Below are 20,741 nucleotides of genomic sequence, written 5' to 3'. Positions count from 1 at the left end.
TTGTTCAGAGAACTAGCTCCAAATTACTAGATCCATTGAGCTGGTAATACAAACCTTGGCCTTATGAAGTACTGTTATTTTCATATTTGCATCCATTCTCACAACCATCACTCCAAGTTCATGCAAGGAGAATCTATAAGCTTTTCTCCCCATAGGTTCTCTATGGAGCATCTGGTAGCAGCAGCTGCAGTGGCAGCAGGCAGATAATAAGTTTAAATTGACTCCCTTATATGTCTTCATGTTCCTCCAAGATGAATGGAGTTCATTTCAGAGTATCCAGGGTATCTTATATAATTAGGTTTCCCTCCATCTCCTTTCCTACTCCTCTCTGACTTTCTTATATTCCATCTCCTATATTGAATATGTGTTTCTTTCATTGATTTCCAATGTTAGGTACCATAATGATTATTGACTACGGGGTTTTCCCTACAAAATATTGCTTCTTTATTGATTCTTTATTAGCTTCCCTGGTAGCTCAGATGGTAAAGAATCTGCCTGCAGTGCAGAAGACCTAGGTTCAATAACCCTGGGGCAGAAAGATCCAGGAGAAGGGAATAGCAACCCACTCCAGTATTCTTGCCCGGAGAATTCCAGGAACAGAGGAGCTTGGTGGGCTATAATCCATGGGGTCACGAAGAGTCAGACACAATTAAATAACTTTCACTTTGACTTTAGGGTAGCAGTTGTGTTGTGAAACTTAGTATATATCTTTGGCACGTTTTGTTTGTTAAGTTCTTGCTTCTGAGGGCTGTCATCTTGAAAATGACTAATGCAATTTGTATCACTGATGATGCTGCAAGAGAGTAGAATCTGAAAAGTTCAAATTCTGACATCTAAAATTAAGATGCACTAACTCAGGCAACAACAAACTGTGGAAAATTCTTAAAAAGATGGGAATACCAGACCACCTGACTTGCCTCCTGAGAAACCTGTATGCTGGTCAAGAAGCAAAAGTTAGAACTGAACATGGAACAACAGACTGGTTCCAACTCGGGAAAGGAGTACGTTAAAACTGTAGATTGTCACCCTGCTTATTTAACTTATATGCAGAGTACATCATGAGAATTGCTGGGCTGGAAGAAGCACAAGCTGGAATCAAGATTGCTGGGAGAAATATCAATAACCTCAGATATGCAGATGACACCACTCTTACGGCAGAAAGCGAAGAAGAACTAAAGAGCCTCTTGATGAAAGTGAAAGAGGAGAGTGAAAAAGTTGGCTTAAAGCTCAACATTCAGAAAACTAAGATCATGGCATCTGGTCCCAACGCTTCATGGCAAATAGATGTGGAAACAATGGAAACAGTGAAAGGCTTTATTATTTTGGGCTCCAAAATCACTGCAGATGGTGATTGCAGCCATGAAATTAAAAGACACTTGCTCCTTGGAAGAAAAGCTATGACCAACCTAGACAGCATATTAAAAAGCAAAGACATTACTTTGCCAACAAAGGTCCGTTTAGTCAAAGCTATGATTTCTCCAGTAATCATGTATGAATGTGAGAGTTGAATCATAAAGAAAGCTGAGCACAAAAGAATTGATGCTTTTGAACTGTAGTGTTGGAGAAGACTCTTGAGAGTCCCTTGGACTGCAAGGAGATTAAAGCAGTCTATCCTAAAGGAAATCAGTCCTGAATATTCATTGGAAGGACTGATGTTGAAGCTGAAACTACAGTACTTTGACTACTTGATGCAAAGAACTGATTCATTAGAAAAGATCCTGATGCTGGGAAAGATTGAAGGCAGGATGAGACGGGGACAGCAGAGGATCAGATGGTTGGATGGCATCACTGACATGAGGAACATGAGTTTGAGCAAGCTCTGGGAATTGATGATGGACAGGGAGGGCTGGCATGCTTCAGTCCATGGGGTTGCAAAGAGTCGGATACGACTGAATGAAAGAACTCAACTGAATCCAGGCAAAACTGAAATTTGAGGATTCAGGAAGGGTTAATTGCAAGTAGGTTTGCTTATTAACATAATCACTTAGTTTTATTTATACCTTGGTTGGAAAGTTTTGTAGAGTGATTCCACACACTTCCTTCATCATTTAATATTCTTGGGATCCTGCGATCATAAGAATATCCATGTTCAAGGACAGAGCTTTTTAAATACTTAGCAAAATAGAAGCAAAATCTTTTTATGAAAGTTTAGATGTGCTTCCTTTGAAGGAAGCTCTCCTAGTTTGTGTCAAGTGTTTTCTTGTGCTTCAGAACTTCTTCGAGTTACTTGGGTTGGAAATGTAATTATCAATTTTTGTCTATAAAAATAGCCATTTTATGTGATTCAGCCTAATAGATATAAATGCAAATTTGATAATAACTATGATGTTTAGGTAAGGTGGTATTTTAAATAGGTGTATTTCTCAGATAACCAGAGCTCCCTTTTAATGTTGTGACTTCTCTGTTAACCAGATGAGATGGAACTCTCGCTAAGCACAGTGCCTACTTTCCTCTCTTCCCAAGTAGAATATCCCTACTCTTTCATCAGGGGCCCCAGATTATTACTACAAATATTCTAATCATAATCTAGTTTGATGTTGTAAGATTTTAAAAAGCTTTGAAGTCTGAAGATGTGTATCTGAGAATGTGTTCTTGGTTTTTTAGAGTTTTTATCTTTTTGCCCCACTAGTAAACTTCTCTTACATCTGTGTGTTCTAAGTGTCTCTGTCCTGCTACAATATGGGCAGATTCAGGACAAAAGAGACAAAAAAATGCCAGAACTAGGAGAAGATTTGAACTGATCCCAAGTAATGTTGATGATACACTACAAGACAAAGAAGCAATTTGTTAATCATAGATTCAGAGTACAAAACAAACTTGAAATGGAAACTATATTAAAGAAAGAACTATAAGCAGAAATAGAGGTCTGACATATGTGAACACTGATCAAGGGTCTTGAACTCAGAAAACAAAGGAAATAAGGTATCAGGTTAATAAGTTAATATGTGCAGACTCTCATCAGTTCAACCCAGTCAAGAAAAATAAGCTAAAGTAGCAGAAATGAAATGAGGGAATGAGGGACTCTTGCCTCTCTGTAGCAGTCTCAGGCATCTGGTAGAGTGCAGGTGGCCAAAAACTTGCAAGGTGGGTCTTCCATTGGGGAGAGTCCCATTGGTTCTGATATAGTTAAACTCTTGCAAAGATAAAGACTCAGCTTTTCTAGAGGGTCATACAATGCTCAGTGCATTTAACTTACTGCTTATCACCTATTAGATTCTAGGGAGCTATTTAGCTAATATATAGTAAGTTATGCAATTAATTTTATCAAAATCAAATGTAAAATCTGAGTCACTAGGGCTCTAAGCAAGAATCCACAGAGATCTCATTAATCAAGTCATAGCCATGAACCAATGGTCCTTCTTCAGTAGGGGTGTTGCTTTCCCAGGAGACATTAGGTAATGTCTGGGGACATTTGAGGTTGTCACAATTCGGGGAGGACTTCTGACATTTCATAGGTAGAGGCCAGGGATTCTGCTAAATATTATACAGTGCACAGTAAAGTCCCTAAAAAAAATTATCTGACCCAAAATAGTATCAAGATTGAGAAACACTGGCTTAGGAAAACTGAGTATTAAAGAACGTGGAATCTGCAAGCACCCTTTGAAGCCTGTATAACTTCATGGTTTTAGAGGTATTGCTACTGCTGCTAAGTCACTTCAGTCGTGTCCAACTCTGTGCGACCCCATCCCTGGGATTCTCCAGGCAAGAACACTGGAGTGGGTTGCCATTTCCTTCTCCAATGCATAAAAGTGAAATGTGAAAGTGCAGTCGCTCAGTCAGGTCTGACTCTTCGCAACCCCAGGGACTGCAGCCTACCAGGCTCCTCCGTCCATGGGATTTTCCAGGCAAGAGTACTGGAGTGGGGTGCCATTGCCTTCTCCGTTTAGAGGTACAGGGTGACATAAACTAAGTAACTCCAATCTGGTGGTTTCACCTTTGGAAGGACAGTAGGCAAACTGACCCAGCACAAAATCTTGCCTCACCGACTTTATCTGGGTTTGTAGAGAAGTGATTTCTTAGAAGATTTTCTAAACTAACTTATTTTGAGCTCTTAATAGTCAGTTACCTCAGAAGGGAGGAATAGCTGTTAGTAACTGAGAGACAGCAATATTTGGTCATAGCTGTTTACTCCCATCAACAAGCCATTTTAGGAGGCAGGGATGAGTCAGGACCAACATTGGAGGTAAGGAAATTTGACTGTTAATCAGACTGGGAGGTGGAGGATGTGTTCCCAACTGATTTACTTGTTGAGGTATGTCTATCAGATCATCTTATGATTAAGTTCCCTAAAGTCACTTAATAATGAATCCTTCTTATAGAGTTTCAAGGAACCAAATGTCTCTGCCTTTTATCAGAAGCTTGACACTATTCCATGTTGCTCCCATATATGAACTGAATTACTTTGGCTAATATAGTCGGGGGTTTCTTAGACTACTATCTTACCATCAAATCTGACCAAGAATGATTTGAATTGTTCTTAGCCTTAGCTATTCCCCATAAGATTGAGGTCATATAGAAGAGGCTTTCGCATGGCTATATTAATAAATTTTGCACCCTAATTCCCTCCAGTTAGATGGATCCCTCTACTTTAATGCTGATCTTAAAGAAACCAGAACTATATCAAAGTAACCTGATTTTATAGTTCCTTCCTTAATAAATATTGGAATGAATGGGTGAATGAATAATGTAAAAGTCAAGTGAAATATTTTGCAATGATGGCACCCAAAGTTCAAAGAAAATGTTAAAAAATACTTATTATGAAAACTGTGAATCTTTTCAAGAGGAAAGCAAATTAATTTTAACACAGTAGCTTTTTTCCAGTTAGTACTTTTTTGACTGATGCAGTTCACCCCTGACATTTGTCACTTCAGTTCAGTTCAGTCGCTCAGTCGTGTCCAGCTCTTTGCGACCCCATGAATCGCAGCAAGCCAGGCCTCCCTGTCCATCACCAACTCCCGGAGTTTACTCAAACCCATGCCCATCGAGTCGGTGATGCCATGCAGCCATCTCATCCTCTGTCGTCCCCTTCTCCTCCTGCCCCCAATCCCTCCCAGCATCAGGGTCTTTTCCAATGAGTCAACTCTTCGCACGAGGTGGCCAAAGTACTAGAGTTTCAGCTTCAGCATCAGTCCTTCACAATGAACATCCAGGACTGATCTCCTTTAGGATGGATTGGTTGGATCTCCTTGACATTTGTAGTCCTATACAATTTCTAGAGCAGATATAGTTCATGCACTTCTTGGGCCTGATATAAGGAAAGCCGTATGACCCAATTCACATTTGTTAAACTGAATTGAAAATAACTTATAGCAGAAATGGCAGTGATGCACCACTAAAGTTCTGTCAATTCGAAAGAGCAATAATGGAATAGAAGGGATTTTTTTTTTTTCTAGTTCACCAAGGAGAATGTGGTCCTCTCATCCATTCTGCAACAAATAACTAGTTTGGCAATAGCTAAAGAAGAAACACACTCTACACTGATGTATGGTATATAGTAGCTTGATACTATAGTATTATATAGCAACTTGATACTGTAAAAATATAATACTTTAAAAGGGCAAATTATTTTAAAATTGCTGTATTAGTCATAGGTGATTTTAAAATGTCATTCATAGGAGCTTTAGAAGCTGTAGATCAAATACTTTTTTATCTCAGAGAAAATGTGCTGAGTGGGTAAAGGAGTTGAGGGGTTTGGGAGAGTTGTCTCTCAGGAGCCTACATATTAAATATTAACATGCCAAAAGCTACCAAGTCATAATCTCTCTTCCCTTTCTTTCTCTCCCTCTCTCTTTGCCTCCCTTCCTTCCCTTCCACTGTTTTTTCCTTCCCTCCTTCTCTTTTTCATCCGTTCCTCCCTCTCTCTTCACCCCTGTGTATGAATCTGGCCTCTCTGTCGCATTTTCCTTCCTTCCCTTTCCTCTTTCTTCCCTTCCCTGTCTGTGCCCTAGATGGCCAGTGATAAAGAAGGGCTTATTCTTATGACCTCACAAATAACAGGGGAGGTCTGGGAGGGGGTGGAGATCAATGCCAGGGGAGATTATATCCAGAAAGGGACAGGAAGGATCATTTCCAGCTTCTGTGAGTGAGAAACTGCTGCTAGGAACCATTGACGATACAGTCATTTCAACTACAGTTCATCTTAAGAGGAAGTTTATGATTTTCAGATGTTATCAAAGGGGACAGTTACCCCCTGCCCAAAAGATGACTAAACATGGCATTCAATTGTATTTTATAGTTTGATATATTCCTCAGTTGTCTAGAGGGAGCAAAATCTGATGTCATAAATTGTTTACCTCAGTATAACTAGTGTAGAATCACATCTTATTTCTAAAGTGTTCAAAACTTTTCAGCATTGAATGGAAGCACTAAACTCTTTTGTCAAAAATGTGTATATACTCATACCATTTTATAATCTTTTGAAGTCCCTCCGTGGGTCTGTCCATGCTCTTGAATTGTGAAGTACAATTGTTTCACACTTTTTTTTCCCCATTATTATAGTCAATGTTTACATGATAGAGAGAATGCAGATATATTCCCATATTGCTTATAAACTGATATTAACTCCTATTATTATCCAAATGATCTTCATAGCAGTTTGTAAGATGGTTCTCCTGAGGTACTTGGAGGAACTTTAGATGCTTCCTCCAACTCTATTTGATATTTGCTTTGAAAGATTTTCTTCTTGATTTTGGATCTAAAAATAAAAGTACCAGCAGCAACTTCCACTGATGTGATATCTGCTATATACCAGATACTTTACAATGTGTTCAATATACATTATGTCATTCAATTCTCATAAGATTTTTATTGGGTAGGCTGATTCTATGGGTGTCATGAAGTTCCTTACACATGATTAAAATGAGGCATAGACATTCTAAAGTGACATGGCCAAAATCATGGATAATATGTTCAAAGAGCTGGCATAGGAATCTCAGACTGTTCAAGTCCTTGGTTCTTGCTCTTTACAAGATGTCCAGCGATAGAGTAAGTACACATGTGACCTTCTCTTCTGTGTGAAGAATGCCGAGAAATAGAAGAAGATGAGAATGAAGACTAAGTTGACTGATGGCTGCTGTGGCCAGATTTTTTTCAGGTTTCTAAATGGAAAAATTGCCCTTAAATCCCACACAATAGCAGCCATCCATGGCACTGTAAGAAACGTAGAAATGAATCTGTGTTTTGGCAGCAAAATGGAGATACTAGGCTAATCTCAGGAGAAGGGTATGGAGAGAATTTATCTTGGGAGAAAGCTATATGAGAAAGGCCTCAGGAATCATATTGTAGAAGATAAAATCCATCTGTACACAGAGACGATGAGTGAATTTTAAAAATGTGCCCAAACGCTCATGAGATAAACAGTATTTTGTTAAAGGCAAATTTATAAAAATATTGAAAACATACTTCTCAGACTGATTAAAGATTGGGGAGAAAAGGTTTTTTCGCCTAAACCTACTTCCCTGACACACAAGTAGTTACTCTATAGGACTAATGGTAGACCTACCTCAGTTGAAATTAAATCCTGTTCAGTTTGCCAAGTTCTATCTTGTAATATTCCTTAAGTGTAATATAGTATATAGGTCCCTCTATGAAATGATAGTATCCATTAAAAATGTTTCAAAGTAGTAAAGATTATATTATTAAATAATATTTGTTATTTTTCTAAGCAATTTTATTAACTTTTGCTTTGATTACTTCTCACACATAGGGTTTATCTGTTGCATTTCAGTGCTCCCATTGTAGAAAATGGTGGTACTTTTGCTCTAAGTCATAGGAGTGATGCATGTGGGTTAGTCAGGCTCCATGGCAGACAGAAAGTTGGACACTGATGTTCCATGATGCTTCAGAGCATGGATTTGGGGGTCAGGCAAATGGTGAACCATATTTAGGATATGATACTTGGGCTTCCCTGGTGGCTCAGAGGGTAAAGAATCTACCTGTGATGTGGGAGACCTGGGTTCAGTCCCTGGGTTGGGAAGATCCCCTGGAGAAGGGAATGGCTACCCACTCCAGTATTCTGACCTGGAGAATTCCATGGACTATACAGTCCATGGGGTTGCAAAGAGTCAGACACGGCTGAGTGACTTTCACTTTGACTTTCTTTCATGGTACTTAATATCACAGCACATTTAGGAGAGTTAGTGAATCTCAGCCTCAGTTCCTCCATCCTTTTTGTGGAGATTAGAAAACCTACCTCCGAAGCTTCTTGTGAAGATTAGGTAACTGGACAGAATTTTCACAGTGATGGCCTGCCCATAAAAAGTGTTCAATAGATGTCATTGGCATTTTGCAACCATAGAACCTGTAAGAGAAGTTCATATTACAGATTTATTATTTTTCCCCTTTTGTCTATATGTTACTTCTGTCCAAACACAGTACATAAAAATAGCAGAAAAAATTTGCCTATGTTTCCTATAACTTCATGAAACTAATTTTTCTTTTCATCTACATATCTTTCTCATATATGTATATTAAAATCTTTCATATTTTCATAAATTCTGTAGTGGTATATTCCCAATGTTAGCATTATACCATGAGAGCAACTGTTTTTTTGACAGTCTCCTTTTTTTTGTGTCAGAAGAACACAGAAGTTGTTTCCCACCAACAATGTAGGTTGCCATTCTTTGAAAATGATATATACACATGTAGAGTATGTAGTTTTATTTCACAGAATGGGTCATGTTACATACATGTCTCTGTAACTTGTTTTCTATCTGAACATAATGTAGTAGGCATGCATCTAAGTAAATGATATAAATCTACAGCAATAAAAATGCCATATCCTAAGAATGTATCTATAGAATTATTTATCATAGTATTGTTTGCGGTAGCATGGCAGGACACCTGAAAAATCCTGAATAGCTGTCAGTAGGAGTATGGTAAATAGACTGAATTACCTTCATCTTATGAAACATTATATTGCTATTAAAATACTTATGTTTTAGATCTCTTTGTGTGGACATTAATTTTTTTGAATTAGAAAAGAATACAGGGATTATTTAATCCGGTGCCATCATTTTACAGAACAGGGCCTTGAGACCTGAAGCAACTCACTCAACTCTGGGCTTTGAGAAATCCAGGATGCCTGCTAAGTCTCAGTCCAGTGTTTGTCTCACAACCTCCCACTCTTGCAGCCATCAGCTGCAGAGTTAAACATGGAGCAGGGGTCAGCTGTGGATGGATCTGAATATGAATTTGCAGCATGCATTAAAAAGGCTTGTAGTGTGACTACTGCAGTGAAAATTGAATAGTACAGTTACTGTCCTGGAGAGTTTGTTACATGAAGACTGCATTAGGTGGTTTTCGGTTACAGCACACGGTTAGTGTCACCCATTGTCACGCGTTTGTTCCCTGACTGATTTTCCTGCAGAAGGTCAGAGTCCTGTGTTACTCTGCTCGACACCACCGTGGCAGGATCCTGAATATTTAATTGCACTACTCCGATGGGCGGGGGTAGGGGGGGGACGCCTGGCAGCAAGTTCCAGGGGAGTCTGTGCAGTGTGATCCTCTTCTGACTGCTGTTTGGAAATGAATCCGTTGAGCACACTCAAGGACATTCAAGAGGCACAGCAGATTCGGAGGCATTCTTTTCCTTCAGCTAGTCAAAACTGAACTGAGAACTGAAGTCCTAAAGAAGCCTTTTTTAGAAAATGTTATTTTATTGTGGTAAAAGTCACATAATATCATCCATCTCCTGAATTTTTCACTGTCCTAAACTGACATTCCATCCCCATTAAACACTAACTTCCTCCCCACTCTCCACCCCTCTGCCCCTGGCCCCTGCCATTTACCAATGTACTTTCTGAGTTTATGAATTTGACTCCTCTTGGTATCTTATGTAAGTGGAATCAAACAGTTTTTGTCTGCACCTAATGTGTATTGGAATACATTTTTAAGGTTAACTTAATATACTACAAACAGATTGTACCGTCTTTGTTCTTTTCTGTGTGCTATACAGCAGATTCTCATTAGTTATCTATTTTATACATAGAAGCATGTATATGTAAATCCCAAGCTCCTAATTCATCCCACCTGCCATGCCTCCCACACCATTTCCCACTTGGTGTTCATGTTTGTTCTGTCTGTCTGTGTCTCTATTTCTGCTTTGCAAGTAGAATATTTAATTGTACTATTTTTTTTAATTTTGAGTATGACATAGTATTTTGCTTTATGTGAATGAATGCAGGAATATATAATTTGGAAAGAATAGCATTGGTTGTGTTTTGTTGTTGTTACATTGCTTTTCCATAATGGTGTGCCAGGGTGTACTGTCCTGTCAATTTCATCTGAAAGTTGCATGTCATGGCAGCTCTAGTGGTTATCATGGCATGATGGAGGTAATTATTAGGTTCAGAACTAGAATACATGCTTTTTTTTTTTTTTTTTGGCATTTGGCCTATAATATTAGTGTAGTTATAAAATCATCAGTGAAAACTTTAGCAGGAATTTTGCAAAACAGAATCATAAACATATTAATGAATAAATATGTTTCAATGATTGTCTAATGCCATTACATATAATATTTCTAGCTGATTAAATGAGTGAGATGGAGAAGGAAATGGCAACCCACTCCAGTATTCTTGCCTGGAAAATCCCAACGACAGAGAAGCCTGGTGGGCTATAGTCCATGGGGTGGCTAAGAGTCGGACACGACTGAGCGACTTCACTCACTTGCTTACTCACTCAAATAAGTGAGAAATCCGTTTTTGTTGAACAAATCAAGAAAATTTCAGATTTACTATCACTTATTTCTCATAATCTCTAGACTAGTTCTTTGTTTTCTTGTTTTTACTCTAAGTTCTTTGATTTTTTAAGTTTACATCTTTTTTAAAAAGAAATTTTTATGATAAATAGTGTAAGGCAATTCAATCTTGAGTGAAAAATAGGGCAAAGCCATTTATAACTGAGATGCCATGACAACAGCCTTGTAGGTCACCTCTGTGTCCTTTAGGAGTTCCATCTGTAGTCAGCTTTAACTGTCACTTCTACACGGATGACTTCCACATGTAACCTTCAACCCTGACCTTTCTTCTGACAGCTAAGCTCACATTTCTAAATGCCCAGTATGTAACTTAACAGCATTTAAGAGTTAATTACTGACCTCTGCCTGGAAAGTAGTAGAAACTCAATAATTTCTTTTTTTTCCCCCCTAAATCAGTTCATCATCTGTATGTATTGAGAGTTAAGACAAGGCCAATACATTTATTGTTCCTTTCAATTTTTTAAAAATTATACACTGCCCTTTAGCTTGTTACCTGAGATTCAGAATTATCTTTTCTGATATCTCACCTCACAGGAGAATGAAGCAGAAAGTCCTGTGCTTCTTCCTTATGAAACAAAAACAAATATCGACTGGATTCAGCTTACTCATAATTATATTCACCAAATTAAAGAAAAATACATGGTAATTGGAAAAGAAAGACTAATATTCAAAAAATATAATAGTCGGTGGGAGGGAAAAGAGCTAGCATTTTTTATCCTAATCCAAATCATCTTTGCGGCCTAGTTGTTTTTAATTACATTGGCCATTCTAATAAAGTGTTGTATATAGCCAGTGTCACAATGCCTTTGTGTGTCCGTTAGATTTAGGACAGCTTGTGGTTGATGACTTTTGCTGAAGCCAAAATGAGCAACCTAATTGTGTTAACCCACCCTGTTGATTGTCTCTAGTATAAGAGAAAATGAAGCTTCCTTCACTCAAGTGTAATTTGTTTTGAAATGAAAAGCAGGGGATGGATTACCAAGACGACATCCAAGCCTCTCAACAATTGCAGGTGGCTTTAGGCTGCTGGTGGATTATTGAAACATTGATAGAATCATAATTTTATCGTCTTCAAATTGTAATTGACTCTTCTTTGACTTCACTCCAGGGTAGAAGTCGGCTTAAGTTCTTTTGATTATCAAAGTTCTGGTTTTGAGGACTCAGGAGATTCTAAGTTTGTAAGATTTCCTGCCTGAATCTGAGGATTCTATGACTATGTTGAAGGTGGGGGCCAAGAATCCTTTTAAACAGGCATTCCAGCTAGTTCTGATGAAAATAGGCCAAAGACATACTTGGAGAAAAACTATAGAGGAGTGTAAATAAAATTGAAGTCAATAAGTTCCAGGGAGCTCAATAAATAAAAGCATTTATAAATGAACACTTTAAAATTGATACATACTTGCAGGGTATTGTTTTATATTCCCAACATATAAAAGATGTATTTATCTTTTATAATCTTTGTTCAGGCCAGAGATTACACAGCTGCATAATAGTAAAATGAGTTTGAGCAAAAGTAAATGACTTGATGTTTAATTCCAGTGCTAAATTAGAACCCAGTTCCTTACTCTGTGGGCTTCCCTGGTGGCTAGATGGTAAAGAATCTTCCTGCAATGCGGGAGACCCAGGTTCAACCCCTAGGTTGGGAAGATCCCCTGGAGGAGGAAATTGCTACCCACTCCATTATTCTTGCCTAGAAAATCCCATGGACACAGAAGCCTGGAGGGCTATAGTCCATAGGTTCGCAATGAGTGGGACGTGACTGAGTGACTAAAACTTTCACTTTCCTTACTCTGTATGGCCCATTAGAAACTCTGGGGCAGGTGTGTGTGTGTGTGTGTGTGTGTGTGTGTGTGTCTGTGTCTGTGTATGGTGGTGGTGATGGTGGAATCTATCGTCAAGAAAAGAAGCTAATATAATTTTTTTCCAACTCGTACTTTTCAGTCTAATTTTGTGAAATAATGGGCCTTGGGACTCTTCACGTTGTCCTTTTTATAATCTGGGAGTAAATCTGTGGCTGAGAAAGTAGCAACTTTCATGCAGCTAGCACCTCAGTCTACCAGCCTTCCAAGTTCTACATGCTGACCCAGAAACCCGTTTCCGTGCCCACGCCCTCAGCCATGTCTCTGCAGATGAGGACTCTTTAGTGTACTTTTATTTTCTTTGAAGTAAGACACATGCCTCTGACTCAAACTTTCAGGGCTGTCCAACAGCAAAACACATCTATTCCCAGCTCCCGTGACAATAATAATAATAATCAGGCTTTCAGACAGGGCTCTGGGTGGATGGAGCCCCAGTGAGGGAGTCCTCACTCAGCTCTGGCTGGCACATATTTACAGTGGACTGTTTCCCTAAAGTATGTCGTAAACAATTTTATACTTACCTCTCAAGTCTCATGTATGAAAAATTATGGCTCTCCCTCTTAAAAACAAGACAAAAAATAGCTGGAAACTCAGCTGTCTGGGTTTTCAAGACAAACCGTAATTTGTCTTAAATGCATACTTTTGTGGATTTATTTGCATGTAAATATTTGTAGTGTATCACCTCCTTTATATTCCAGTGTGATGCAGAATTCTCATATCTGTTGGTAGTTTTGGTCTCATTGTATGGTGGTAAATTATGTATGTGTGTATGTGTGCTCAGTCATGTCCGACTTTTTGCTGCCCTATGGACTGTAACCCGCCGGGCTCTTCTGACCATTAAATTTTCCAGGGACGAATACTGGAGTGGGTTTCCATTCCCTTCTCCAGTGGATCTTCCCAATCCAGGGATTGAACCCACATCTCTTATGTTTCCTGCATTGGCAGGCAGGTTCTTTACCACTAGCACTACCTGGGAAGCCCAAATTATGGATAATTTAGTGTATTATTATATTATCTAGGTACCACCTAGAATACTAATTCTGTGGGTTTTTATTGTTGTTGGTTTAGCCCTGGACACATGAAATGGGTATATTTCTGGCCAGCATGTTTGATTTGGCATTCTTTGTATTCTCAAAGCTGTTTCCAAAGTTGATGCAAAAGTTATAGTGTGTTGATATGCTGTGTATTCATTGAAGTAGGCAGATAGCGATGTTTCTGGAATAATAATGGCCCCGGCATTGGCACAGTCCTCTCTAATGGACAACTAGCTAGTCTAATATTTTATCAAGACCCACTTTCAAAACCTGTGACTTTGCCGCAAGGCTCTGCTCTGCTTCTCTCTGCAGCCCCATGGTGAGCTATTTTTAAGCTGCACATGTTTAATTTGCAACTTGTGACAATTTGAAAAGCATAACAATGTCTATTCCCACTGAGAAACACCGACTGCACCAAGATGTATTGAGGGGAGCAGCATTTGGGGAAAAACTTCACTGGGGCATAAGTCTTCTTGAGAATCACTGGGTTTTCTCTTCCTTGAAGTAAAGCCAACCTTTTTCCCTTAACCAATCAATCATGTTTATTTTTCAATTTTAAGGATCAGTGAGGGTCACCCAAGTGTATTTAAGACTTGCTTTACCTGAACATGGGCTTCTCAAGAAGAGCTGTTCAGAAAAATAAATAAAATTCCAACATGTAGCTAGGAGAGATGCATCTTGAAATGAGCCTGTACTTTCACATTCCCCTGTAACTTAACAAGACCAGTGGTTTGTTGTGGAGTCATCTGTCATCTTAAGATGTTTGGTTTCTACTACATGATATACCACTTGCCTTTCAATTAAATTTAACTGTATCTAAACCGCAAGAAGCTTTAGTACCCTCTGTACCACATGCTGTAAGTGTTAACTAGTTTGTTCATCTAGAAAGTCCTTGAGCCCTTGTGAGCTGTTTTTAAAGTTTGCTCACATTTCTCTGTAAATAACGGTGGCTTTTACTCAAGCACTTCTGAAACATTAAGGACATCTGTTGGTTTTGAACGTGCAACCTTGGTTATTGATATTGTGGGAGGTAATGGTTATATTAACCCAAATTAGCTGATAATTAAGAACACTTTTCTTTTTTCCTTTCTAATGCTCTGTGACATTTTGTATTTATTTTACCTAATTATGTTTCGTGTGTTCCTGAGGATAGCATTAAGCAACAATATTTTCCTTACATACTCCCAACAGTAAATAGACACAGGCAGTGGATTCACCAACAAAACTGGTGATTTATAGTTGCCTTTCCTAGAGGAAAAATTGGTCAGATGGTGTTCTGTGCTTTAACATCAGAGATGAGACATAAAGGCTGATTTCAAGAAAGTTCCCTAACAGAGTGACTTGCAGAGTATATTAACTGACTGTTCAGAGGTTGCAGAAAGATACAGGTACTGAGAAGGTACCCACATGTGTAGGGTATTCACGTGGCTCCCTTTTGACCCTTTTCAAATCTTTGCTCAAATATCACATCAATGAGGACTCAGTGATCACCCCATTTGACTTGCACCAGTCCCTCCCTCCATTTAGCATATTCAATTCTCCTTGCCCAATTCTACTGTCTCCCCCACACCATTATAATGTGTGTGTGTGTGTGTGTGTGAGTTAGTTGCTCAGTCGTGTCCAACTCTTTGTGACCCCATGGAGTGTAGTCTGCCAGGCTCTTCTGTCCGTGGAATTCTGCCAGAAAGAATACTGGACTGGGTTGCCATTTCCTTCTCCAGGGGATCTTCCTGACCAAGGGATGGAACCCCAGTCTCCTGCTTTGCAGGCAGATTCTTTACCATTTGAGCCCCATTATAATGTAAGCTCCATGAATCACTGGTTTTGTTTGGTTGTGTATATTCAGAACCTAAAATAGTAATGTATAATATATGTTAAAAAGGTATCTAAGTTTTTAAGTTTAATGTTTAGGTGAACTATTTAATTTGAGATAATTGTAAATTTGTAGCAATTAATTGTAAGAAATGATACAGAGAGATCCATGGCAAAGTAGTTTGTCCCCATGGTGACATCTTATAGAACTCTAGCAGATATCACAACTAGGATATTGACATTGACAATAATCAATTTCAGTTAACATGATTTTCATCAGCATGTATCATTTGCACATTCACTTCCCTCTGACCCCTACCCTTTTCTTACTCTTTGGTATCCACTAATCTGTCATCCATTTTTATAATTTGTCATTTCGAGAATGTTGCATACATGTAATCATGCAATATGTAACCTTTTTAGATTGGCTTTTTTTTTTTTTTTTTTGGTCAGCATAATCTTCTTGAGATTCATCCAGGCTGTGGATACCAATAGTTCATTCCTTTTTTCTTGCTGGTATGGGTGTTCCACTGTTTGTTTATAGATTATTTCCAGCTTGGGGCTGGCAAAAATGCTATAAGCATTTATGTAAGGATTTTTGTCTAAACTTATATTTTCATTGCTTTGGGGTAAATGCTCAGGAGTGCAGTTGCTGAGTTAAATGTCTGAAATATGTTTAGAATTTTTTTTTTAAAAAGCTACCACACAGTTTTTCAGAGTGGCTGTGCCATTCTGCATTCCCACCAGCTGTGTGTGAATGGTCCAGTATCTACGAATCCTGACCAGCCTTTGGTCTTGACAGTAGTTTTTCATTGTAGCCGTTACACATCGGATTTGTAATAATGCCTCACGGTAGTTTTGTTTTGCATTTCGGTAATGACTAATGGTATCAAGCATCGCTGCGTGTGCTTTGTTGTCATTCATATATCTTTTTTTGATGATATGTCTTCATGCCTTTTGTTCATGTTCTAACTGGGTTGTATGCTTCTTACTGTTGAATTTTGTACATTCTTTATATATTTTGTTTAAATAGTAGTCAGATATTTTGTCAGAAATGTGGTTTGCAAATATCTTCTCCCACTCTGGAGCTTGTGTTTTCATCCTCTTAATGAAATCTGAAATGACTGAGAGTTTCTAAATTTAATGATATCTAGCTTAGAAATTTCTCTATTATAGATAATGATTTTAGCGTCAAGCCTAAAAAAGATCTTTGCCTAGTCCCAAATTGTAGATATTTTCTACTTTTCCTTAAACTTTTATAGTTTTACATTTAATTCTGTGATCCATTGTGAGCTAATATTTGTATAAGATGTGAGATCTTGGTGAAGCTTTCGCCTGTAGATGTCCAGTTGTCCCAGCACCACCTGTTGGCAAGCTCTCTATCCTACATTGATTTTCTCTTGGCATCTTTGTCAAAAATAAGTTGTGGATAATTGTGTAGATTTATTTCTAGGTTTTCTGTTCTGTCCCATAGGACTATGTGCCCATTTCTCTGCCTATACTATAGTCTTGGTTAGTGAAACTGCATAACTTTTGAAATCAGGTAGAATTATCTCAAGACTTAATCTTCTTTTAAAAATTGTTTCAGCTATTCTAAGTTCCTTTTTCTTTCCATATAATCCATATGATCTTTTTTGTATTAAAAATAATCTTGTTCATATTTTATTGGAAATGTGTTGAACCTGTGTATCAGTTTGGGAAGAATTGGCATCTTTACTATGTTGAGTGCTATAATGCATGAACATGTGTCTCTCTGTTTATTTAAATATTTTATTTCCTTCAGCAGAGATTTTACAATTTTGGGCATACACATTTGCTACATGTTTTGTTAGATTTAAACCTCAGCATTCATTTTTTGAGCCATTGTTAAGGGTACCATGTCTTCATTTTCAGCATCCATGTTTGTTGCTAGTATAAATGACTTCTCAGTAGTACAGCTAATTTTTAGCTAGCATCCTGTGACCTTGCTAAACTCACTAGTCATTCTAGGAGTTTTTTTTTTTTTTTTAAGATTTTTTTCCTGTATTTTCTATGTAGACAATCATGCCATTCTCCAATAGGATAATTTTATTTCATTCAGTCCCTCATCATTAAGTATAATGTGACTAGTAGGTTTTTATAGACATATGTGCTTTATTAAGTTATAAAAGTTGCCCTCTATTCCTATTTCATTGAGGTTTTTTTTATTATGAATGTATGTTAAATTTGTTACATATTATTTCTAAATCAATAGATATGACTTTTTTTTCCTTTTGTCTTTTAATTCAGTAAATTATTTTGATTATTTTTTCCTTGTTACTTCTGTCTTTCACTTTCATAGCCTAGACTGAACCCTACTTGGTTGTGGCAGATAATTCTTTTTATATATTGCTGAATTATTTTCTTAATGTTTATTAAGGATTTTTGAGTCTATATTAATGAGAGATATTTGTCTCTAGTTTCCTTTTTTGGTATTGTCTTTATTAGGCTAATACTGAGTTCATAAAATGAATTAGCAACTGTTGCCTCCTTTCTATTTTCTTGAAGATATTTTGGAGACTTTTATGTTAATTATTCTTCAAATTTTTGGTAGAATTCTCCAAGGAAACAATGTGGTCTGAAGATTTCTTTTTGGGGGACTTTTTAAATTGTAAATTCAATTTACTTAACAATTTAGGGCTGTTCAAACTATTTCCTGTTGGGTAGCTTTATTTTTAGACTGTCTATTTCACCTACATTTGCAAATTTATGTTTATAGAGTTATATGTAATATTTTCCTATTATCCTTTGATATCTGAAGGCTTTGTAGTGAAATTCTTCTTTTAAATAGTTATGTTTAAGTGAATGAGTTAATTGAAAAATATATCTCAAATTTTGTATACATACTACTCACTTTCTATTTTGTTAAACTGGTTTGAACAGTCTCCACAGCATTCATTCATATGTGATATTTCCTTATTTACTCTTTGTTAATTTGTTGTTTTCTGATCTGAGGTGTAAACTCTGTATGCAGAAGCTTTGCCTTTCTTCATTCCTGCTGTGTCTCCAGCACCTAGAAGTCTAAAACCATGTACAGATCATAACAAGTACTCAGTACATAACTTCTGTATAAATGAATGAAAGCGCTGTGCTTAATGCCATCTACATTATATAATTTAAAAAAATATATTTATTTGATTTATTTATTTGACTGTTCCAGGTCTTAGTTGCAGTACTTGGAATCTTGGATCTTCATTGCAGCATGCAGGATCTTTAGTTGTGGGATATGAACTCCTAGTTACAGCACATGGGATCTTGTTCCCTGGCCAGGGATGGAACCTAGGCCCCCTATGTTAGGGCGTGGAGTCTTAGCCACTGGGCCACCAGGGAAGTCCCTACCATATCTAACTTTCCAACAAATGAACAAAGTGTCCTATTACCCATTTTATAGATAAAAAAGTGGGGCTTTAAAATAATTAGCCCCAGCCATAGAACTACAATTGTATATTTCTTCTGCTTCTTTCAAACTTTGGGATACTAACACTCATGGCAAATGCTTGGGAGAAAGAACTTTAAATAAAGTATATTGATAACTTTTGTGTATAAACCTATCCTTTTTTAAATAATCTCAGATACTTTCAACTAAAGTTCTGAAAATTCTTGGAAAGCATGCTTCATTATCTCATTCAGATGATTCTATCACTGAGTCTGGTGGGACTGTGGGAGAGCTATAGAAGAGAGTGAGTTACTACTAAATCTGGTTATGTCTGTGGTTCCAGGACTACTTTCTTTATTGTAGAAGGATATCATTTCATGTGTAGTATTGTTGTGAAGTATTAGTTCCAAGTAGAATTATGACAATTATCAGAAAAAAATGGCCTGTGTATTTAAAATATAGAGGATGCACATTCACAGATACTAAATACCAAGGAGATTATATATACATATATATATATACATGTACATATATATATACACACACACACATACATACACATGACAAGCAAAAACAAATAAATAAGCAAACACCATGAGAATATAAATTAGAGTGCAGAACAAATCCTAGAAACTGCTCAGGGCAATCAGGAATGAGAAGCAACAACAAAATATCCCCTAAACTGCACATTCAAAGAAAATAAGCCTGTAGTTTTCTAGCTTTCATAGCAACTTCCTACCTTTGTAACACTGTCTTTAAGAAAAAAGTACTTTGTGAGAATTGTGAGCTCTCACAACTGTTCTCACTATTAAGTACAATTGGTAAGGAGCTAGCAAGTTGCATTTTGCCTTTACAAATGTGAGGAAACTGAGGCAGTCTTTCTTTTAGGATAATGCAGTAAATTAGTGTTGGAGCTCTGCTGCATGGATGCAAGCATAAGGGCTTAGGAGTTTTGATTTCCAGTCTATTGTATTTTAAAATAAACAGTGATTTCCCCGCCCTAATTTTCAAATCCCTGAGCCTGGACAGTGCAGAAAACACAGCCAAATTTAGGTAACAGCTTATTTTTCAACCCTGTGCTCATGAAGTAGAATATGTTCATCAGTGACAAAGGGACTTTGCTCTGTTTGGTGGTAAATCTTCAACTCTGCTTGTTTAGCATCAGGGTCAGCTTCTCAAATGAGCCTTTTCACCATTTAGGCTTTCTGAATCCGGTTAACACTGTATCAGGGAACTGTCTGGTGTCTGACCTTGAACAGCATGCTTTCCTAGTTGCCTTTCTGCAGGGAGTGGGGATCATTTTGCACAGTCTTGGACTTGAGATCCCTCTCCAGCAGGCTCAGTTGCATTAGCAAGCTCCCTCTACTGATATCCCAAGGGTTTCAGCCCCAGTGACCTGTCATCTGTCCCCTCACCTGCTTACATGCTGATTCATTGATGAGCTGGCATCACAGGCCCCGCCTCCCTCTGAATGGTCTGTGAGGTTGCGATTGCTGCTGGAGAGGGGACGCTGAGCTGAGCCACAGTGGCTTACTACAAGTGGGAAGCGGCAGCCTATCTGTTGCCACAGAGAACTTGGTGACCAAACCAAGAGGCAGCCCTTTCTCACCAGCCTGTTACTGTGCTGGCTGCATCCGGCTTCTCTAGCTTTTTAGAGGAATTTCTGATTCAGGCACTAACAGCTAATTCCACAGGAGTTGTAAGGCAGCCTGTGACATAAACTGAGACAGAAGTTTTCCCTCAGAGACTGTCTTTTTTTTTTTTATTGGCAAAGACTTCTGGCTCTTCTCAGAGGAATACCTTGTTGCTTAAGATGAGTGGCTGTAGAAAACGATGTAAACGTGAAATATTGAAATTTGCCCAGTACCTTCTCAGACTATTAA

Source organism: Dama dama, chromosome 17 (genome assembly GCF_033118175.1).
Source record: "Dama dama isolate Ldn47 chromosome 17, ASM3311817v1, whole genome shotgun sequence".
Lineage (NCBI taxonomy): Eukaryota > Metazoa > Chordata > Mammalia > Artiodactyla > Cervidae > Dama > Dama dama.
The sequence above is the reverse complement of the archived record's forward strand: the minus strand, read 5'-3'. Positions refer to the sequence as shown.